We start from the raw sequence: 20,746 nt of genomic DNA on the forward strand, positions 1-20,746 counted from the left end.
AAATTGAAAATTTAGGAAAGCTACAAAATTTACAGAGAAAAAGTCCAAAGTTTCCACAAAATTTCTCGGGTTTCCACGACATTTCCCAAGTTTCTACAAAATTTCCTAGGTTCGACTAAATTTCCCAAGTTTCCCATGAAATTTGGGAATTTTTTTTCCTCATGAACCAACTGGTCAAACTGGGTTGAACCAAGTTTCGATAAGTTTCAAGGTTTCGACAAGTTTCGACGAAATTTCGATAGTTTCGATCGAAACCGAGGACTTTTTTCAGTCTTCATGAGTTTCGTTTCGTATTTTCCAAAATGGAAAAGTTCGGTGAAAATTTCACAAGTTTCAATGGAATTTTGTTCTATGAACCTACCAAAAATTTTTTTTTTTTTTTTTTTTGTAGAAATCATTTTCACATAAAATGAGGTAAAAAGGAAAACGGTTGACTGCAGGCTTATCCAAACCGATCTAGAAACCGGTCAAAACTGATACAACCGATACCGAGTCAGTTTCCGGTAATTTAGATCATAAATCATCCCCCTTGCAGGCTTGCACGCTTCTCTCCTGTAGTGAGCATTTTTTTTTTCTCCGAAAGAAAAAAAAAAAAAAAATCCCCTTTTTCCGATTTTCTCTCAAAAGTTTTATAAAAATTTCCCTCCCCGAATGGACGAATCCTCTTCACAAAAAATAAAGCTTGTCCTTTATAAGCAAATCGGCCATTTTCTTTCGTCTTCCTCTTCGTTCTTCTCGCTGTTATGAGCTTCAATTCAGTAAATCTCTTCCGCCGAGACTAAATCCCAAGAAATGAACGGCTGCGCTTTTGACGATTTCTCAAATGGGGCTCAGCATTCTTTCTCAGAAGATGAAAGAGTCTACTTCGTTCCTTACAGGTATTTATTCTTCTTGTTTTGTTTTATCAATCATTATTTTTTTTACTTCACCTTCTTGATAGATCTTACTAAGAGTTTGATTTCTAAATCTGAAATTAGTTGTTCAATTTAACTCATTAATTAGGGATTTTGTTTTCTTCCTTTACTTTTCTTTCCTTCTATTTTAAGATGGAATGTGTTTATCCTGTACTTGGAGGAAGTTTGTTCCTTCTATGTTGTTTGTGAGTTAGAGAATGGAGTAGATTCGTTGTTCTTTTGTTAGAAACATTGACTTGATGTCTGATGAATGGAGTGGAATTCAGGTGGTGGAAAGAAGCTCAAGAGTCATCTCCTGAAGATGCGGACAAGGACAGAGGGATTTCGTATACAGCGACGTCTACTTCTTATGGAGGCCCGATGAAGATCATTAACAGCATATTCTATTCTGATATCGACTTTAACCTCAGAAGAGAAGAGGATTATGGACCAAATGGCCTTGCCGACGAGGGAGTCTCAGGTCGGGATTATGCTTTGGTTTCAGGGGAAATGTGGCTACAAGCGCTAAAATGGTGAGGATGAAATTGAGAAGATATTCATTATTTTGATTACTTTTATATTTCTTATTGATTTTGCTTTAAATGCTTATCTTCTTTCATCGAATTTTGATTTTTCTTCCATTCATCTAGATCATAAATGGATGGTTGGGTTGGGGGGGTTGTATTTTCATTCCTCGCCCACTCTTCCCACTGCAGTACTTTTCTACTCTAACCATAACCAACTCAATATACTGTCAGAGCGCTGTTGCCTATTAGGTTATTGTCAGCATTTGTAGTTGGTTTCATTTATTTTCTGTAGATGCTCCCTACTTTATTCTTTTGCTCCTTCCCAAAAGTTATGTTACATATTCTTAGGGATCAATCACTTAAGACAGATGGGGGAAAATCTAAAAGCATCAAATTATTGATGGGCAACTTAAAATCCTGTGCTGTTTGTTGGTCAATTTTAGGGAAAAATAAGTATAGTTATTTGTCTGAATCTTTTGTTATTGGTGAAATTTTTTTGATTGGAGTTGTCTCATTGCTCTAAGGCAAATCCAGTTGGTGATTTCCTTGCAAGGAAGTGATAAGAGTGTGGTTCTTCAGTAGATAAAATAGATCTTCCCTATTGCATTGAAGAAGGGTTTCAATCAGATACTTCTAATAGGCCCAGATTTTGTTTCATCCAAGTAGTGGGATTTGGGCATCTTTGCTGGTGGCACTACCAAAGGTTTGACATATTTGGTTACCCACCTGAATGAGATTCGCTTTAGTTGTATGGTACTACTACTACCAACCTGATGGAGGAGTATGTAAATATATACCCTAAGTCAAAAAAAAAAAAAAAAAAAAAAAAAAAAAAAAATATATATATATATATATATATATATATATATATATATATATATATATATATATATATATATATATATATATATATATATATATATATATATATATATATATATATATATATATATATATATATATTTTTTTTTTTTTTTTTTTTTATATATTTTATATATATATATATATATATATTTTTTTTTTTTTTTTTTTATATATATATATTTTTTTTTTTTTTTTTTTTTTTTTTTTTTTTTTTTTTTTTTTTTTTTTTGACTTAGGGTATTAGGTGAGAGCTTGCAGTGCCGTTGTGGGCGTTTTTGAGTGATCCTCATTATAACTTTTGTCCATTACATAGTGAAGCATCTGCAGTCTTGTTCGTGGGCTTAGCAACTCGTATTGGTTTATGAATCATGTTAAATCTTTGTGTTATCTTAATTTGTTTTTTCGTTTCTATTTGTATTTTCTTTGATTTTCATTATAATACCTGCCATTCGTTCTCATTTTTTTTGGTATCTGTCCGGGTATGCCTAGATTTCAATGTTTTTATTTTTCTTTCTTCTCATTATTTTGTTCACGGGCATTTAAAGGAGGAGAAGAAGAAGAAGAAGAAGAAGGGGAAATATGGTCCCCTGAAAAAAATGTGGTATTCTATTGAATGGCTTACTGCATTCTTAACTTATGCTGTTTTCTGTATGTGGCTTATTCTGAGAAGTTTCTAATGAAATTATATTTGCTTCTCTGTTAATCAGTTCATTGAATATTGCATGTATAAAAAATGCAGATCAATTCTGAGGGAATTTCATTATAATGCCCATTTTATTTTGAAGTGCCAAGACAAAGGCACTGCAGAGTTATAATGGAAAGGAGAGGTATCTGGGTTGTAGGCATTGTACACTGCCGATGATTTAAAGCTTAAAAGTTTGCTACTTTTTGGTTTTTTCCATCATCCTTTTAATATATAATAATTATTATTTTCTGAAGTTAGCGGTATATCCTTTATATTGATTTTGGTTCTCTTGCACTTGTAGGCACAGTGATTATAATGCAACAATGAAGGACAGTAGGAGCTCTTTGTCTCCAGTAGAGGATATCGCAGATGTCTATCCCTTACAACTTAGAGTTTCTGTTATACAAGAAGCAAACTCATTGTCTGTAAAGATCAGTAAAAAGGTCAGCCCATATTACTTCATGTTGCTTTTTCGTTTCCCTTCATGATCTCTCTGAAGTAGGCTCATGGTGTAAAGGCGCTTTGGTTATAATGTTTGATACTTTGATGCATGAGATGCATCCAAATAGATCTCTTCTTTACTCCTGGGCCAAATAAATCTCTTCTTACTTCTGGGCTTTTTGTGCCCAAAAGATATCTGGATTGTACGTTTAAGTGCTATTCTTGGAAGTAAACGACAAATGGTGAGCTGTGAGTCATAATGTAGAAAAGTAGTTCATAGGCGTAGGAGTTAAGGAAGTCATGTATTGGTTTTGTTGGGCTATCAAGGCATTCAAACTCTAACAACGAATTAGAAATGTTTTTTTTTTTTTTTTTTTTTTTTTCCCCTCCTCCCCCTGGGGAAGGAGGGGGCTATCCTATTTGCATGATGTAGGAGCGATGATCGAATTGGACTATTGAGACTGGTAGTAATGTAGCCTTAGATGGATTAAAGGCCAATAGTGGAGCCTTGTCATGAAATTTGATTACGGCAGAGTTACTTTAGGGTAGATTTGGGGATGTTAAGCTTATGATAAGAATTAAGGCTGGAGACAGGATTTGATGGCTAGGATTGCGGTCCTAAAAGTTAGGGTTCTAGAGTAAACTTAGAGTAGATTTGGGGAAATTAGGGGATGTTAAGTTTATGATAAGAATTAAGGCTGGGACAGGATCTGATGGCTAGGATTGCGGTTCTAAAAGTTAGGGTTCTAGAGTAAACTTAGGGTGATGTAGCCTCAATTGAATGTGGACCAGATAAACCAAGATTTTAAAGAAATTGCCCTTCAGGTATGGTAAAATTAGGGGTGGTCCTCCCTTGAGGTTAGGTTAAGTTATTTTTATTTATTTTTTGGGTGGGGGTGGGGTGGGGGTTAGTTTAAGTTAATATGTAGGAGAAGATATGCTGAAAGTTGCAACTAAATCAGGGGGTTAAATCTGCATTCATAGATGATTCCTAGAAGGAAAAGGACTGAAATGTAAAAGGCTAATTTTCAGAAATCCGCTGGTCAGATTCAAACCATACATGAATGGTTTTATAAGGCGGTTTGGGGATGGTATGGTCCAAAGGGGGTGAACATCAAATGGTTAGGGATAGAACCGGGAAGGGAGAAAAAGGGATTGTACTAAGTGCACAAGGCTTCCCCCATTTAGCGGGGGGCTGGGGACTCATGTGAAAAAACCTTATATGTTCTTCTTGAAGATTAGGAGTAAGTTGTTAAGTACCGAATGAGGTTACAGGGTTAACAAGGTGGAATAACTCAAGAAGAAAAACGAGACTTTGAATAAAAGTTGAATAAGAAACAATATAATCTACCAGCGATAGGTGATTCCTACGGCTACCCAAGAGCAATGGCTCTCACATAAACTTCTCTCTATATCCTTTCTACTCATCCTCCCCCCTATTTATAGCAATTACATTCCTATCGAATTAATTAACAAAATCAGCCTACTTCGAGTAGGACTCTTCAAAAGAAACCTAACCGTAATGTAACTCTAACCTAGATGTATTATGACTCTTGACTCTCTAAATCTAATTCTAATAACCTTAACGTAGAAGGACTCTTCATGCTTCAAATTTGCCATCGCCGAATGCACTAGGACTCTGCTGAAAACGACAGGACTCTCTTCACTCTTCAAACTCGTCAATCGTTTCCTTGGGAGTGCTTTCCTTGTCGAATATAGACTCTTGATATCGTGGGCTTATCAATACTCCCCTCCAAAAGTTTCACCTTGTCCTCAAGGTGAAAATCGGGAAAGTGGGACCGTATTTCAGCATAAGATTCCCAAGTATTTTCACAAGGCGGCAGTCCTTTCCATTGAATCAAAACCTCCAGCAACCCTTGAGTAGAGAAACGAATGTTGAGCAAGGCTTCGGGTGTGAGCTGCAACTCGCCATTTCCCTGCAAACAAGTTGGAAGCGGCTGCGGCTTAATGTGCTGCCCCAGTGCCTGCTTCAACTGTGAAACGTGAAACACCGGGTGGATCCGTGAATCATCGTGAAACGTAGACGATAGGCGATGGTCGCCACCGCCCCCCGGGTTCCCTGGCCTTCCGGCTTCAAGACCCGCCCCCGGCGGGGGGGGCGGCGGGTCCCCCGCAGCGATAAGGTTGTAGCTTAAGAAAAACTTCATCCCCCACTTGATAATGCACTTCCCTACGCTTTGAATCCGCGGAATTGCACATCCTATCTTGGGCCACCCGCAGATTTGTTTTGAGATCCTCCAACACCTGATTGCGCTTTCGGAGGAACACATCAACCTCATCCACTTTAGATCGACCATCCTCCCAACACAGAAGAGAGGGGGGGTCTCGTCCATACACAACCTGAAAGGGAGTCATTTTTGTGGCTGAATGAAACGTCGTATTGAACCAATATTCGGCCCACGGTAACCAATTAATCCAGTCTTTCGGTTGGCGAGCGCAAAAACATCGTAGGTAAATTTCAAGGCTGCGATTTACCACCTTCCGTTTGACCATCCGTTTGAGGATGGTAGGCACTCGCTGAACTTGAGGTTGGTACCCGCTAATTTAAAAAGCTCCATCCAAAAATTACTAAGGAAGACACGATCTCGATCGGAGACGATGGTTCGAGGGAACCCATGCAAGCGGATAACCTCCTTGCTGAACGAGATAGCCACATCCTTGGCGGAATAAGGGTGTGAAAGAGCGATGAAATGCGCGTATTTGGATAGCCGGTCAACTACAACAAGCACGGTATCTCCACTCTTAGTCCCGGGTAACCCACCAATAAAATCCATGCTAATGTCTTCCCAAATGCGATCTGGAATTGGTAGTGGTTGAAGGAGTCCAACTGGGTTTCATGGCTTGATATTTACTGCGACCGACAAGCATCACAACTAGCCACAAATTCGAGGACAGCAGCCTTCATTCCTACCCAAGATACCACAAACTGCTAATCGCCCGTAAGTCCTCAAAACCCCCGAATGCCCACCGAATGGGGTAGAATGATACTCGAAAGTAATTTGGGAATTAATGGTGACCCATCGGGGATGACTAACCGATTCTTATAGAGTAAGGTGCCCTTTTGAAGCCGGTAGTCGGGGTAGTCCTGGGATCCCTTCAAAGAAGGCTTGAACGATCTTCCGGTAGACGGTCCGAGGCGTGTACCGCTGTATCTAGTCCCTCACTTTCCCGCCAAGTTGCTGTTGTCATCGAATAAAGTCGCTTATCATCCCGCGACCTTCGCGAGAGAGCATCGGCGGCTTTGTTTTCGCTACCCGGACGATACAATATCTCAAAATCAAATCCCAAAAGTTTCAAGACCCACTTTTGTTGATCGCAGCCACAATGCGTTGTTCCAAAGCAAATATTTCAGACTTTTCTCGATCCGTTCGTACTTTGAAATGTCTCCCCATCAAGTAATGACGCCATTTTTGAATGGCAAGTACTATTGCCATTAGTTCTTTCTCATGACAGACTTGGTTTGTGCGCGAGGGGACAACACTTGGCTCCAAAGAGGGCAATGGGATGGCCCTCTTGCATCAAAACCGCACCCAGCCCAAAACCCGAAGCATCGCCTCTACCAAAAACTCTTTCGTGAAATCTGCGTCACCAATACTGGAACGGTTGTCATGGCTGTCTTGAGGGCATTAAACGCCGTCGTTGCCTCGTTACCCCACTGAAATGCATCTTTCTTCAATAAGTTTGTGAGTGGAGCGGCAATTTTACCATAATTTCGGACGAATCTGCGGTAATATCCGGTTAATCCTAAAAACCCTCGCAAGGCTTTAAGATTGGCAGGTTGGGGCCACTCCACCATGCACTTAATCTTCCGTGGGTCCGCCGTGACTCCGTCTTTAGATATGATATGTCCTAAATACTCCAGTGTAGCAACCCCAAACATGCATTTTTTTCGGTTGACTACAAGGTGGTGTCAGGGGAGAAGTATAAAGGTGGTTCGCAAATGGGCCACATGTTCCTCCATGGTCTTGCTATACACCAAAATATCGTCAAAGAACACCAAAATAAATTTTCGCAAGTGTTCTCGAAATACCTCATGCATTAGTGATTGAAATGTGGCTGGAGCATTCGAGAGCCCAAACGGCATCACCAGGAACTCGTAATGCCCATTATGTGTACGAAAAGCCGTCTTTTCTTCATCACCTTCCGTCATTCTAATTTGGTGGTATCCTGCTTTCAAATCAAGCTTGGTAAACACTGTGGCTCCGCCTAGCTCATCCAACAGTTCGTCAATTGCAGGAATGGGAAACTTGTCAGGAACTGTGAGTTTATTCAGGGCACGATAGTCCACGCAGAAACGCCATCCGCCATCCTTCTTTCGAACCAACAGTACTGGACTGGAGTAAGGACTCACACTAGGTCGTACCAATCCCGCTCGTTAACATTTCCTGTACCAATCTTTCGACCTCGTTCTTTTGAGAATGTGGGTAATGATAGGGTCGAATATTAGGTGGGTTACTCCTCTCGGCTAACCGTATCCGGTGGTCTTGCTTCCTTCTTGGCGGCGATTCAGCTTGGTTCAGCAAATAATTGAGCAAAGTCGGTTAATAAATGTGACACTCGCTGTACTCTCTTGTACCTCTATATCGTCTCCGACGGGATGCCTGAGGTTGTAGCCGATCCATCACCACCGCTTGAACCGACCGTAGCACACTCTTCAATGTTGTTTCTAATCGCAGCAAGGTTGGATCCCCATTTAGTTTCACGGGTCGTCCTCGCCACTCAAAGCTCATGGTTCTCAAGCGCCACCATTCTGCGTACTTCCCCTAGTGTCTGCAGCCATTCTACGCCCAAGATTATATCAATGCTACCCAAATTGAAAGGGTAAAAATTTTGCACAAAGACCTCGCCGCCTAGCTGAATCGGAATCTGTCGACAAATCCCCGTACCTTTGCTAATCGTCCCATCGCCCAAAGCAACCTGAAATTTTGTTTTCTGGATTTCCAATCCCAACGGCTCCACCAACTCTTGAGCGACGAAATTGTGCGTTGCTCCACAATCGATCAGAATGATGACTTCATAGCCATTTATTTGTCCCGTTAGTTTCAGTGTGTGTGGTGAATCGATCCCCACCAAAGAGGTATGCGAGAGTTCCGTCTCAAGCACCGGCTCCATATCGTCATCATTGATCACTCCTTCCGCTGCTGCAACTTCTGGACTATCATCGTCGTGGAGTAACAGCAACCTTAGTTGCTTCAGAGGGCATCGATGGCCTTTGGAGTATGGGCCGTCACACCTGAAACATACCCCTTTGTCCATTTTATCTTTGATTTCTTCCTGGGATAACCAACGTGAGCGTCCTGAGCTCCCCGTCGCAGCTGTAGTTGCAGGTCGAGATTGTGAAGAGGAAGACGCGGGTTCACTTATTTGGTTTGGCCGAACTGAACCGTTAAAGCTTTGGTTCATTCCGGTTCCCTGAACCGTATTGGTTCCTTTAATATTGGTGTTGGGTGGGCTGAAGTTAATAACACGTGAGGTTAGATTTTGGGCTGATTGAGTGGGCTGGGCCAAAAGAGGTTTCTTATTTTTCCCCACTCCATTTTTGTCCTCCACGGCTTGGGCCAGGTCCATTATTTGGCCCAAATTGGTGAGCCCAAATAATCGAACTTCAGCCCTTACTTCTTCATTTAAACCAGCGAAAAACACCCCCTTCAACCATTCTCCATCTACCGCTCCGGCTGCTGCTGCTAATTTCTCAAACCCTTCTCTATATGCTGCAAACGTTCCACTTTGCTTGTGATTAATCAATGCTTCTTGGGGAGTCTTCAGCTGTGCTGAGTTAAATCGATAGATCATTGATTCTTTCAAGTTTCTCCATGATGACAATGGCTGCTGCAGTTCTCGGAAGCGTATCCATCCTAGTGCTGCACCTTCAAAACAAAGGGTTGCAGTTCTGAGTTTCTCTTCATCGCTGAGTTTGTACAGATCAAAGTACCTTTCAGCTCGTGCGATCCATCCCATCGGATCTTCCCCCGTGAAAATTGGCATCTCAAGATGTCTAGGAAGGAAGTCTCTCGGTTTCTCTGGTTCGATCGTACGCTTGCTGTAATCTGGAACTCCATCGGTTCTAGTCACCTCCGGCATTAAGGTATGCATCTCTGCTGATTTTCCTTGCGATAACATGAACCTTAATTCATCTCTAAACTCGTCATTGGCCTTTTCTCCTTTCTCTATGTTTTGTGCTAGGAGTCCCACTTGACCTTGAATCTCTTTCACGATACTTTCCAATTCCTCTACCCTCTGCTCCATTCGACTCTTGACCATTCCCCTAGAATCGATGGCTCTGATACCAATTTGTTAAGTACCTGAATGAGGTTACTTAACAAGGTGGAATAACTCAAGAAGAAAAACGAGACTTTGAATAAAAGTTGAATAAGAAACAATATAATCTACCAGCAGTAGGTGATTCCTACGGCTACCCAAGAGCAATGGCTCTCACATAAACTTCTCTCTATATCCTTTCTACTCATCCTCCCCCCTATTTATAGCAATTACATTCCTATCGAATTAATTAACAAAATCAGCCTACTTCGAGTAGGACTCTTCAAAAGAAACCTAACTGTAATGTAACTCTAACCTAGATGTATTATGACTCTTGACTCTCTAAATCTAATTCTAATAACCTTAACGCAGAAGGACTCTTCATGCTTCAAATTTGCCAGTCGCCTGAATGCACTAGGACTCTGCTGAAAACGACAGGACTCTCTTCACTCTTCAAACTGTCAATCGTTTCCTTGGGAGTGCTTTCCTTGTCGAATATAGACTCTTGATAACCCGGGGGATTATTAAAAATAAAAAATTTAATTTTTATTTTTTTTTTTTTTGTTTTTTTTTTTTTTCAAAAAAAAGGTGATTCACAGGAAAAACAGGAGCTTGGACCTCAAACACTAAATGCCAATAGCTTTCTTGGACTTTAAACACCAAGGAACCAGCATTCTTGTACTTGAACGTGAAACATCAGGAAGCTATACTTGGACTTTAAACACAAAGTGCAATCAGCTTCCTTGATTTTAAGCACCTGCAGCTCAGTAATATGGGCGTTTAGTACAATAATGCACTCTCTCACTGAGGAGGAAAGCAGCAGCCAAGCTGGCAGTAAGCAATTTTAATAGTCAAACTCATGTTCACCATGATGTAAGCAGGCCCACCCCTCCCAAGAACCAGCAGCAACTGGACCAAGAACCAAGCCGCGAAGATCCGCCAAGATATCAGCGGCATCCCCCGCACGTTCTCATATGGAAATAGGGTCACCAGGCGCGCTCCATTCCATGATATCCACCATCGCCTGATTGGTGATGGGCGCCCAATGCCGCACGAAGGGCTGGCCAAACCTTCAGAAGGGTATTCTGGTCTTTCCCCCACCTCCTTTGCACCCAAGAGGGGCCCAGTAATTTCCCTGATATTTTTATGAGTCTATATCTAGCTTTAGTTTTTCAATTGAGTCAATTTTGGAAGTCCTGGTCAGAATAGGAATCCCAGTGAAATAAATTTTAAAGCAAGATTCCCATCTGTTATTTATTTAATTTTTGCACGTTGTTTTTCTTACTAGAAGATTCTTTTAGGTTTGGTATTAGTTATTGAGTTGCAAAGGGATTTCGAGTCCAAAGTGGATTCCTACTTGAGTCCAAGTTAGTTTCCTTATTTAAGTCCAGGTCTATTTTCCAAGAGTAAGGCTATATAGAGCCCCCACCTCCTTGTAAACAAGACCACTTGAGAATTAATAAGACTTGGAGTCGTGGGAACCTACCCCACAACCTGGATTGAGGTATTGAGAATTGAGAGAGTTTTGGTAAAATTCTACAAGCATTCTCTTGCTTCTTCATCCTCTTCAATCTTGCGGTAGCCATGAAGCCTCATCAAGATCAGCAGCAGCTCATCCAGCTCCCAGCCTCCCAAGTAAGTTACACCCCTTCCCAATCCCCTTCCCTGCCCATCGCAGACCCCTCCCCCTTCTTCTGCCCCTTGTGGCAGTAAAGAAGAAAAAAGGAAAGAAAGAAAAGAACGAAAGAAAGAAGAAAGGGAATTCCAAGATCCATTGAAGAACTTGAGAACCCATTGAAAATTACCCAAGAACCTTAAAGACAGCTCCAAATATTCACCCATTCATCCCTAAACCTTCCCAGGACCCAACTGCAGGCTTCACATGTCACCCATCCTACCTAGGGTCTGTCTATATTCCAAAGCCATCCCATACCGATATTGTTAACACCCTAACCTCCCCAAAACTATCCCATGTTAGTTGATTGAGAACTCTAATCTCCCCTATTGTTCCCATCCTATTTGGTTAAGACCCAAAGTTCCCAAAATGCTTTCCGGCTTTCCCAACTAGATTTTGTTGAAACCCTAGCTTTCCCTAATCCTCCCATAACCAAGATACAATTTACCCCAGTTCATACAAGTTTGTTAACTTAAAGTTTCTCATTTTGTTCACAAAAACCATCCCACATAATCCTCAACTGCAATTGTTAGTCATTGATTGCTGGTTCACAAGGAGGGGACCCTAGAGTATCCCTTATTTTAGGGCAAATTCATCAAGTGCCTTAGCCCTAGAATTTGGGTTGTATCAATTTGGTATTAGAGCTAGAGTAACCAGTAACAGCCAGAGATAGATGAATCTACTATAGCTAGAGTCACGGATGGATTAGCAAAAAGTTCCCCTACTGAAGGTTATTTTGAATATGGTCCTTCCACAAACATCCTTTCCAAGTTTTTTGTGAGTGAGATTGACGAGGAGGATTGGAGGCAAAGTAGTTTGTTCCACTCTCGATTTAGGCGGTAAATCCACAAGTAAGAGCTACTATTGATAGCAGGTGTAGTTCTAATGAGTTTTTAAGCTCTCTATTGAAAAGTGTAAACTTCCAATAGAAGAACATCCCAACCTGTATCAAGTGGGACTTCTCAACGATGAAGTTATTGAGGTAAAGTTCAGATGTCTCATATGCATTAGTCTCCATTCCTATTTAGCATAGTTGTCAAAGTGGTAAGGCGACCAAAGTGATTGGGGCCCCGCCTAGTCAAATAGGCGACAAAGCGGTGCCTAGGCGACCAAAGCGGTTGGGTCAAAATTTTTCAGTATAACTGCTTTTAAACTACTTTTCAATACAACTACTTTCTATAATAAGCTAAACAAATATTCAATAGTCACATTCATCCCCAAAAAAAGCATTCAAGAATCATAATTATGAAAAATAATTAAAAAAAGTAACACAAACATAAGTTCATCTCATCAAACCATGGTTGTCAAAGCGTTTGCCTAGACATTTGTTGATTCATTGATTTTTGATGTTGAGTATGGCTTATGCTTCACATTCTGTTGCCGGCGGGGGTGTGGGGGCAGCGCCCCCGAAGCAAAAAATAGGTTCTATGTCACTTTGGGCCTTGGAGTTCCTTTGCAAATTGGTCGCAAATTAAGCGGTTAAAAAAAGTGGTTGAAAAACCGCTTTGCCGCCTAGGTGGACGCTTTGACAACTATGCTATTTAGAAGAGATTTGGTGTGATGTGGTTCCCATGAAAGGGACTGATATTATTCTGGTTAGACCTGGGTTATTTGATAATGAGTATATGAGAGGGACAGTATTTGTAAGTTTGACTATGAAGGGAAGAAAATTGTATTCCTAATTGAGTCCTAAGTTGTCTTCTTTTGTTTTGTAGTCCTAATTTGAAATTCCTTAGGAGGCTATAAATAAAGCCCCACTCAGTTGTAACAAGTTAGACTGGAATACTTTATTAACAAAATTCCAAACTGATTTGAAGGAGAATTGGAGTCATGGGTTCCAAGAAGGATCCCCGCAGCTGTGTGCTTTGAATTTCTGCAATTTTCTTCATTCTTCTTCTTAGCCTGCAGCAGTTTGGATATAGCAACTACAGCAACCATTGAGTGACCAGTCCACTTTCCCATTAAGCAAGTTGAATCCCTTAGTCTATTTCCCTCTCCTGCATCCCACGCAACCCTCCCTCATCTGTTTTCCTCTACTCCCAGCCCCTATCCCACTGCAGGCTTTCTCCCCTCCGTCTAGAATTACTACCCGTCCCCACCTTAGACCCTTCCTTCCATTCCCCAGGCTCATCCTCTCATTCTCTTCTTTTTCACTTGTGACATATTCTGGAAATTCTGTAAAAGCCTAAACCCTAGTTTAGTATTACCATCCATAGACCCTCATTGACATATTGCCTTAGGGTCCCCATCCAATTCTTAAAATTCTGTAAAACCCTAAACCCTAGTTTAGTATTACCATCCATAGATCCTCATTTACATATTGCCTTAGGGTCCCCATCCCCTTCCCTTACTTTACATTCGACCCTACCCTAGAAACCCTAGAATTGCAAAATCCCTCTAATTCCCTAACCCTAACTTATGGATAATTCTGCAAATTAGAATTCTATTAAAACAGAATAGATGTGATGACGAGTCTTACCCCTGGCTGAAACCCTAAGTGGGGTCCACTTGATAGCTCCAAGAAACCTCCTTAGGGTGGCCGAACCCCCTAGGAGGGTATTTTGGGCATTTTCAGCCATATTTTATTAGAATTAATTCCAGATTTAGTCCTGGAGTCCAATTTCGTTAATGCTTCTTAACTTGAGGTAGTTGTTGAGTTAGTAGTTGAGTGTCCTAAGGAGTTCTTTTTCTAGTGAACTTAAAGTTGTACGTTATCTAATCTTTTATTTTCAGCATGTGTCTTTTAGATATATGGATTCTATTTCAAGTGTCGAGATTATGTGGTGGGATCCTAATCTATGAAGGAATCTCACTTTTAGTAGCTGTAAATAGCGTATTGTTTCTTTGTAATTCTTCAAGTCTGTATTATTGAATAAAATATGAGTTTAGGGATCATGGTTGTTCAAGGATCAGCACCTCTATCATCAATTCCAATTTCTTCTTCCATATTCCAGCACTTACAAGCATTCAGGCCATCTTCTTCAAGAGTTCCAGCAGTAAACAAGTAAGTCCAGCAGCCCCCATCCCCATCCTCCTCTCTCACCCACAGCCTTCCCCCACCTCTTCTCTTCCTTGTGTAAGTCCTAGGAGCCCCCCCCACCACATCACATGCCCTCCCAGCTTCTTCCCCACCACCGACAGCAGCGTAATTCCTCTCCCCTAATCCCTGCGACATTCCCCAGCTCCTCTCCCACCGCTCCCCTAGCACCAGCAAGCTCCCCTTCCCTCCCCTCTTCTTCTTCCCTGCGGCAGCACCAAACCCCACCCTCTGCAATTCCCTTTGCCCCAGCCCTTTAACCCCCGCTTCTTCTCCCCATAGGATCAGATCATCCCCGGGGCAACAGTCCTACTGTTACTTTCCTAAGTAAGCATTGTTTCCCTAGGTCTGGAAACTTCCTGCACTTCATCTTCTCCATCAAAATTTTCTGCAGATCATCTTTAGCTTCTAAAACCTAAACCCTAATTTAATTTGACCCTCTCCTACTCTCTTAACTCATTAGGGAAAGTTCTGAAATTACAAAACAGCAGTAATTATTCCCTTCACCCACCAAGCCGAAACCCTTAAACCTATTTTTGAATACCTTTTTGTTAACAATCAGATCTGGAATTTGTGTTACAGCAAGTTTTAAAGTTCTAGAACTCACCCTACAGCCTACATACCCTATAAACTTAGTTTTCTTTGCTGGAAGATTCTGGGCAGCCTTTAGTTTTAGTGGGATTCCCTAAAACCCTAACCCTAAAACTTGGTTTACATCAATTGGTATTAGAGCTATAGTTGCCAGCAACTTCTAGAAGTCTTAAGTCACTATGGATGAACTAGGCAGTTGGAGCAAATTCCAAGGCCCAAGAAGAGATACTTACATAGATGACAGGAGATGAATACAAGGGTGACCAATCGAGAATAGGCTAGAATTGGAGACCCCATGCAGACACCACCAACTCCACCTCCACTACCACCTAGACTCAACTCACAAGTCTATGTGCCCCATGGAGAAGGAGGAAGTGGTGCAAGAAGGCATAGGGATGATGATCCAAATCTCTATCAGCCCAATCACTCCAGAGAAAAAAAAAACCACACTAGAGAGTCAAGGTATGAAAACTGTATTGTTGATTGTTATGAGAATGATGATGGGCAACAAAAGCACAACCCTCATTGGAAGAATACTTGAGGCCAAGAACAAACAAAGGTGCGGACCACCACAAGGTAAAGTTATAATTTAAGGAGTTCGATAGATCTCTTGATCCATAGGTTTTCCATGATTGGAGGGAAGCCCTAGAGGATTACTTTGATTGGTACGATCTCTCCGAGGATAGGAAAATGCGGCTAGCCAGAACCAAGGTTGTTGGAGTTGCCAGAGATTGGTGAGGTACGATGGGGAGAGACCTCTACTACGAGCTCATAGAAAGGTACCTTCCAGAGCACTACAAAGCCAAGTTACGGGGAAGTCAAGAGACAAGTGAGGTAAAATTAGAAAAGAGAAGGAAAAGGATGAAGAGCAACAAGGATAAGGAGATATACCTGAATTTCGAAAGAAGAGTACTAGTGTTTTGCCCTAAAAAGCACCGCTCTCTGTTGCCTATGCGAGCCTAAGTGATGCTTTAACAACTATGATAAGGACAATAAGGTTACAATGTGCAAATCCTAACCATCTTATATTGATTGATAATCACGAGTTTGTGACAAATTATGTAGAATTGTACCATGGGGTAGCTTATTGGCTCTAAGATAATGATGCTGGAGCTTAAAGAACTCTTGAACAAAAGGAAAATGTTACCCCTTTGGGAGATTTTGTGGAAGATGAGGAAGTTAAAGTGATCATTAAGGCTAAATGTAGTTTTAAAACTTGGGACAGTGAGAGGATAAAAAAAAATTTTTTTTATGTGAGCCCCTTTCGTTTCTATTGGAAACTCGGTGCACCCCCCTCAAAATTGAAACCTTACAAAGTGCCCCTCCACATTTAACACCGTCAGGTTTCTGTAGTTTTAACTTTGATTTTACAATTTTATCCTCATTTGATAAATTTATTTGAAATCCTAAAGAGTTTTTACATGAACCTCCTTTGTTTCTATTGTAAACACTCCACACCTCCCCCAAAATTAAAATCTTACAAAGGCCCGTCCACACTTTAGGCGGTCAATTTTCTTTTAACGTAAATATGGATTTATTTTTTTACCATGCTTAATAAATTCATAAAAAAAATCTTAAGTAATATTTTTATTTTTTTAATAAATTCATAAAAAAGTGTTTAGTAATATATTTAGTTTCCATTTTAAAATCCCAAATAATATTTTTAATGTCACCATATTACCCTAAATTAAATGAGCGAAATTTCCTCCTATTAAAATAAACTCTTGCATTATCATTTTATCACTCTATGGTCAATATGGTCATATCAACAAATTAATTTGACTTTTATCAGTTAACAACGTACCTTCACTAAAGGTGTCAAGTGTGACGGGTGCCTTTGTAAGGTTTTGATTTTGGAGGGGTTGCATTATGTTTCTGATAAAAACAAAGGGGGCTCATGCAAAAAAAAATTTCTCACAAATATTGTATAAGATTTCATATAAATTTATCAAGTGAGGGTAGAATTGTAAAAGTAAATTTGAAACTAACGGAAACCTGATGAAGTTAAATGTGGAGGGGGCTTTGTAAGGTTTCAATTTTGAGGGGGTTGAGCCAAGTTTCCAATTGAAACAGAGGGGGGCTCATGTAAAAAAAAAAAAAAAAAAAAAATCACAAGTTGGCCATGATGAAGCTTGTAAGATGGTGGGTTCATCAAGTAGAAGAAGGATTTAAGTTCTTTTTAGCAACTTGAACACAAAGGCAAGGGAAAAGCTATCCATACAATAGCTAAATTTAGGGGTGGGCCTTGGCATCAATGGTTGGTGGACCTTGGTTGTAGCTTGAGGTCAAGGCATCGAAACAGCCTCTCAGCAAAAATTTGTTGGGTTAAGGCTGGGTAGGAAAATTGCCTCCTAGACTCTGCTTGTGCGGAAACCTTTGGCTTTGGGTTTGCCCTTTTTAAAGGGTGATGCATATCCAAGTCCTAATTGGTCCATTTTCCTTTGAAATCAACCTAGGGTGACATATAGGTGTTGGGCCTATGTGTAATATATTTTTGTGGTCACGAGCCTATACTATGGGCCCAAAAGTTCATCAATTTGGTCAAGTACGAAAATAAGTAAGTTTATCAGTCTAATTATATTCCGCAACTTAAGTTATAAGGGTAGAATAGTCTTTTTCTTATGTTTTATTTCAATTTTAAGAGGCTACCGCAGTCTGGGTTAGTTAGTTTCTATTTTCCTGGTTCAAATCAATTTCTAAGTCCTAATTTCAGTAGCACTTCCTATATAAGGCAAGGAATAAGCCCCTTCATTGATTAGATTAAGGAGTAGAGTTCAACATTGAAAGAGAGCTTCCCTTTGAGCACTTTGTATGTGTTTCTATTTTGGTTCTGTCAATTAGTTTGATGATCCAAGCGTTAGGACTTCAGATCTGGTTCTATCAATTAGTTTGAAGATCCAAACCCTAGGAAGGTTCTAAGTGAAATCAAGCTTAGACTTCGATACTGGCTGGATAGGAGACATCCTTCAACCTCCATATTCAGGTGAATTCCATCCTCAAGGCTCCATCCAAGTATTTGGCAGCCGACACTGCATTCCCCTTCTCATACCACCCTCTTTCTTATTTTTCTTGATTTTTTATTTTGTTTGAAAATTTGGACTTTTCAAGGGATGCAAAATTCAAGGTTAGATCTACGTCAATTTAACTGTTAGATTTGTTCCAAACTTTAGGTATATCATCCTCCCAACCCCAATGACCTAATATCCTAGGTTGACCTTATCTAACCGTCTAATCTCAAGATAGAAAATTTTCTTGAATTTTCGTGCTCCCTCGAACTCCTAAAAAAAGAAACCTTTATCTCTCAATTTAGCCGTCCAAACCCCATCAAACTTGTGGGATCATGCATTTATGCTATTACATACATTCTTTCCAAGCAAGGATCGCAATCTCAGTTTTGAGGCGGGCTTCGACCAAGCTAGAAACCAAGAATGCTAGTTTTGCCTTGGAACATTTCGACCCAAGTTTCGAAAGCATGTCCAACCCTTATATGATGTGTTTTTAATTTGATCTCTTGCCTACTGCCTTTTTAAAGCATAATGAACACAATGGAACTGATATTTTGCTTAAAAAACAATGAAAAGTTATTATTCAAGTATACTAACAGATGAGAGATTCCAAGAAATACCAACTTTGTAAATTTGGACAAACTTTATTGTACACGTGAATTGTTTGACAAAAAATTACATATACAACAAAATGCAATAACCAAAAACATAGTCCTAGGCTTCAATTCCAAGTTGAGTGCATGACTGGAATTGGTGGATCCATCCCTTGTGAATTGTAGTACTTTGAATAATGAATACTAGATGAAAGCTTCCCGTGACATGTTATACCTAAAGTGTCTAAGAATTGATGCACTGTGTTTCTATAGGTGGGATCTTCAGCTTAATGTATATATCCCATCCTAGAAAATGTGTCATATGGGAAAATACTCCGTATGACACTCATCAAGCCAGCAAAAGTAAAAAAAATGAGAAGTTTGGACCAAACCTTGCAAGAATCTTCTAAAATCCCCGAGAGGAGGAGCAAATGGTGTGATTGAAGGCAAAAGAGTTATTGATTTAGGGTGAAAAAGATGGTGAAATCACAAAAAACCAGCAAAAAGATGGTTTGGGGTTTGAAACTCAGGGGGCAAAATCAGACAAAAGCTATTGAAACCTGTAAAATCTTGTAGATTTTGAGGTTTCGACCCATCTTGGTCAAAATTTTGACTGTTTTGGTTGAACCTTGGTACTTTTTCGTTTCCTCCCAGGTTTCGTCTCTTTCTTTTCAAAAGTCAAATCCGGGGTAAATTTCAGTGGTTTTGACCAAAATTTATACCATGCCTCCAAGTTTCAACCAATTTGGCACCTATTGACCCTAGTTTTTGAATTTATCAATTTCCAATGGGATGGGCTACAAACCCTTGAGTTCCTAAATATCATTAAAGAGCTTGTGGTCATCAACCACGAAACCCCTTAATCTTTTTGCTTAAAAGGTCATCCCATCACACAGCCCATATCACACGGAGCCCCTCATATCGCATAACCAAAATTTCAAGAAGTGGCCCTTATTAATTAGGGCTGCATCAAAGAGTAGAGATCCTCATCATTTTTGATGAATTAAAATTGACAATGATAGTACTAATAAGTGACAAAGGACATTCATGAGAGATGGTTAGAATATCCCCACAGCCTATTAAGTGATAATTTTTCTGGTAATATGGCCTCCGAAGACGACACTACCCATCAAAATAGAAGCTTCCTATGATTAAAATTAGAAACCAAGTATAAATCAGCCACAGGCATGGATACTGAATTAAGTGTTGTGGAGATGAGGAGTTAAGATGAATATGTAACCTTGAAGGATAAATGTAAGGAATGGTCATATCAGAATTAACTTGGGAGCAGCCTTTGATTCAGGATGAGCTGTGAGAAAGTCGATTAGGGTGAGATAACCATGTTCAAAAGAGGCTGTCAGCAGCCCAATTTAGAGAAGTGGATTCATCCAGAATTCCAGATTGAGGAAGCTAAAAGAGCTAGGGGCAGTCCTAACCAACCACGGATAAATAGTGAGGAAAGAAATGTTTAGCTTAACATCTTATCAAGTATGGTGTTGATTAGAACAGTTTGGAGGGCAAGGAGCCATGTTGCCAGCCCCATTTAGTTGGGATAGCATACATTGAGAACTCACTATGATATCAGTAATCTCTCTCTTCTTTTTTCTTTTCTTTTATTTATTTATTTTATTTTATTCTTTTGCATTCCAAGATGAACCAACATCCAAGTCTCGTAATTATACTATAACTATATGCTTCTTGCCCAAACCTGGTTTCAATTACAACCTAAAAAATGGTGCACTAACTCAGGGATACATTGGTCCAACTTGGCTATTTGGCTGACCAAGTTGGCTCCAGAACCAAGTTCTCAAACTACGGCGATAAGGTTCTGTTGTTGTGAGTATAAATTGGTTTACCCTATGGGTAGAGGTTTAAATGGATTATCAGAATCCGCTTACAAATCTGCATTCGTTTCAGTTTAGGGAATCTAAATCCATCTAAAAACAAGTGAGGTTCAAATATGGAAATACCCTTTTTTGACCAATTAATCATCTGATTAAGTTTTAACGTTTAATTTTATTTCTTATTTTAGCAAATATTTAACTTAAGATACTGTGTTTTTTTTCTTCTAGATTTTCTATTAAAGTAAATACAAAAGAAAATCAATTGTAAAAAAGATGTCAGAAGACCAAAGACTAAGAAGAGTAGAATTTGGA

At 40.0% G+C, this 20,746-nt stretch overlaps 1 pseudogene across 1 annotated transcript in view; it reads left to right on the forward strand.

Annotated features, from left to right (window-relative positions):
• Positions 1–595: 595 nt before the first annotated feature.
• The window catches only part of LOC149024488 (ubiquitin carboxyl-terminal hydrolase 8-like), a 31,148-nt pseudogene continuing 10,997 nt past the window's right edge, over positions 596–20,746 (forward strand). Inside the window, exons 1-3 of the transcript XR_016171646.1 lie at positions 596–878; positions 1,181–1,426; positions 3,271–3,412. The product of XR_016171646.1 is annotated as a ubiquitin carboxyl-terminal hydrolase 8-like (transcript). The remainder of the gene's footprint in view (positions 879–1,180; positions 1,427–3,270; positions 3,413–20,746) is intronic.

Source organism: Hakea prostrata, chromosome 2 (genome assembly GCF_041222555.1).
Source record: "Hakea prostrata isolate BN-2017 chromosome 2, UWA_Hpros_2, whole genome shotgun sequence".
NCBI classification, from domain to species: Eukaryota; Viridiplantae; Streptophyta; class Magnoliopsida; order Proteales; family Proteaceae; genus Hakea; species Hakea prostrata.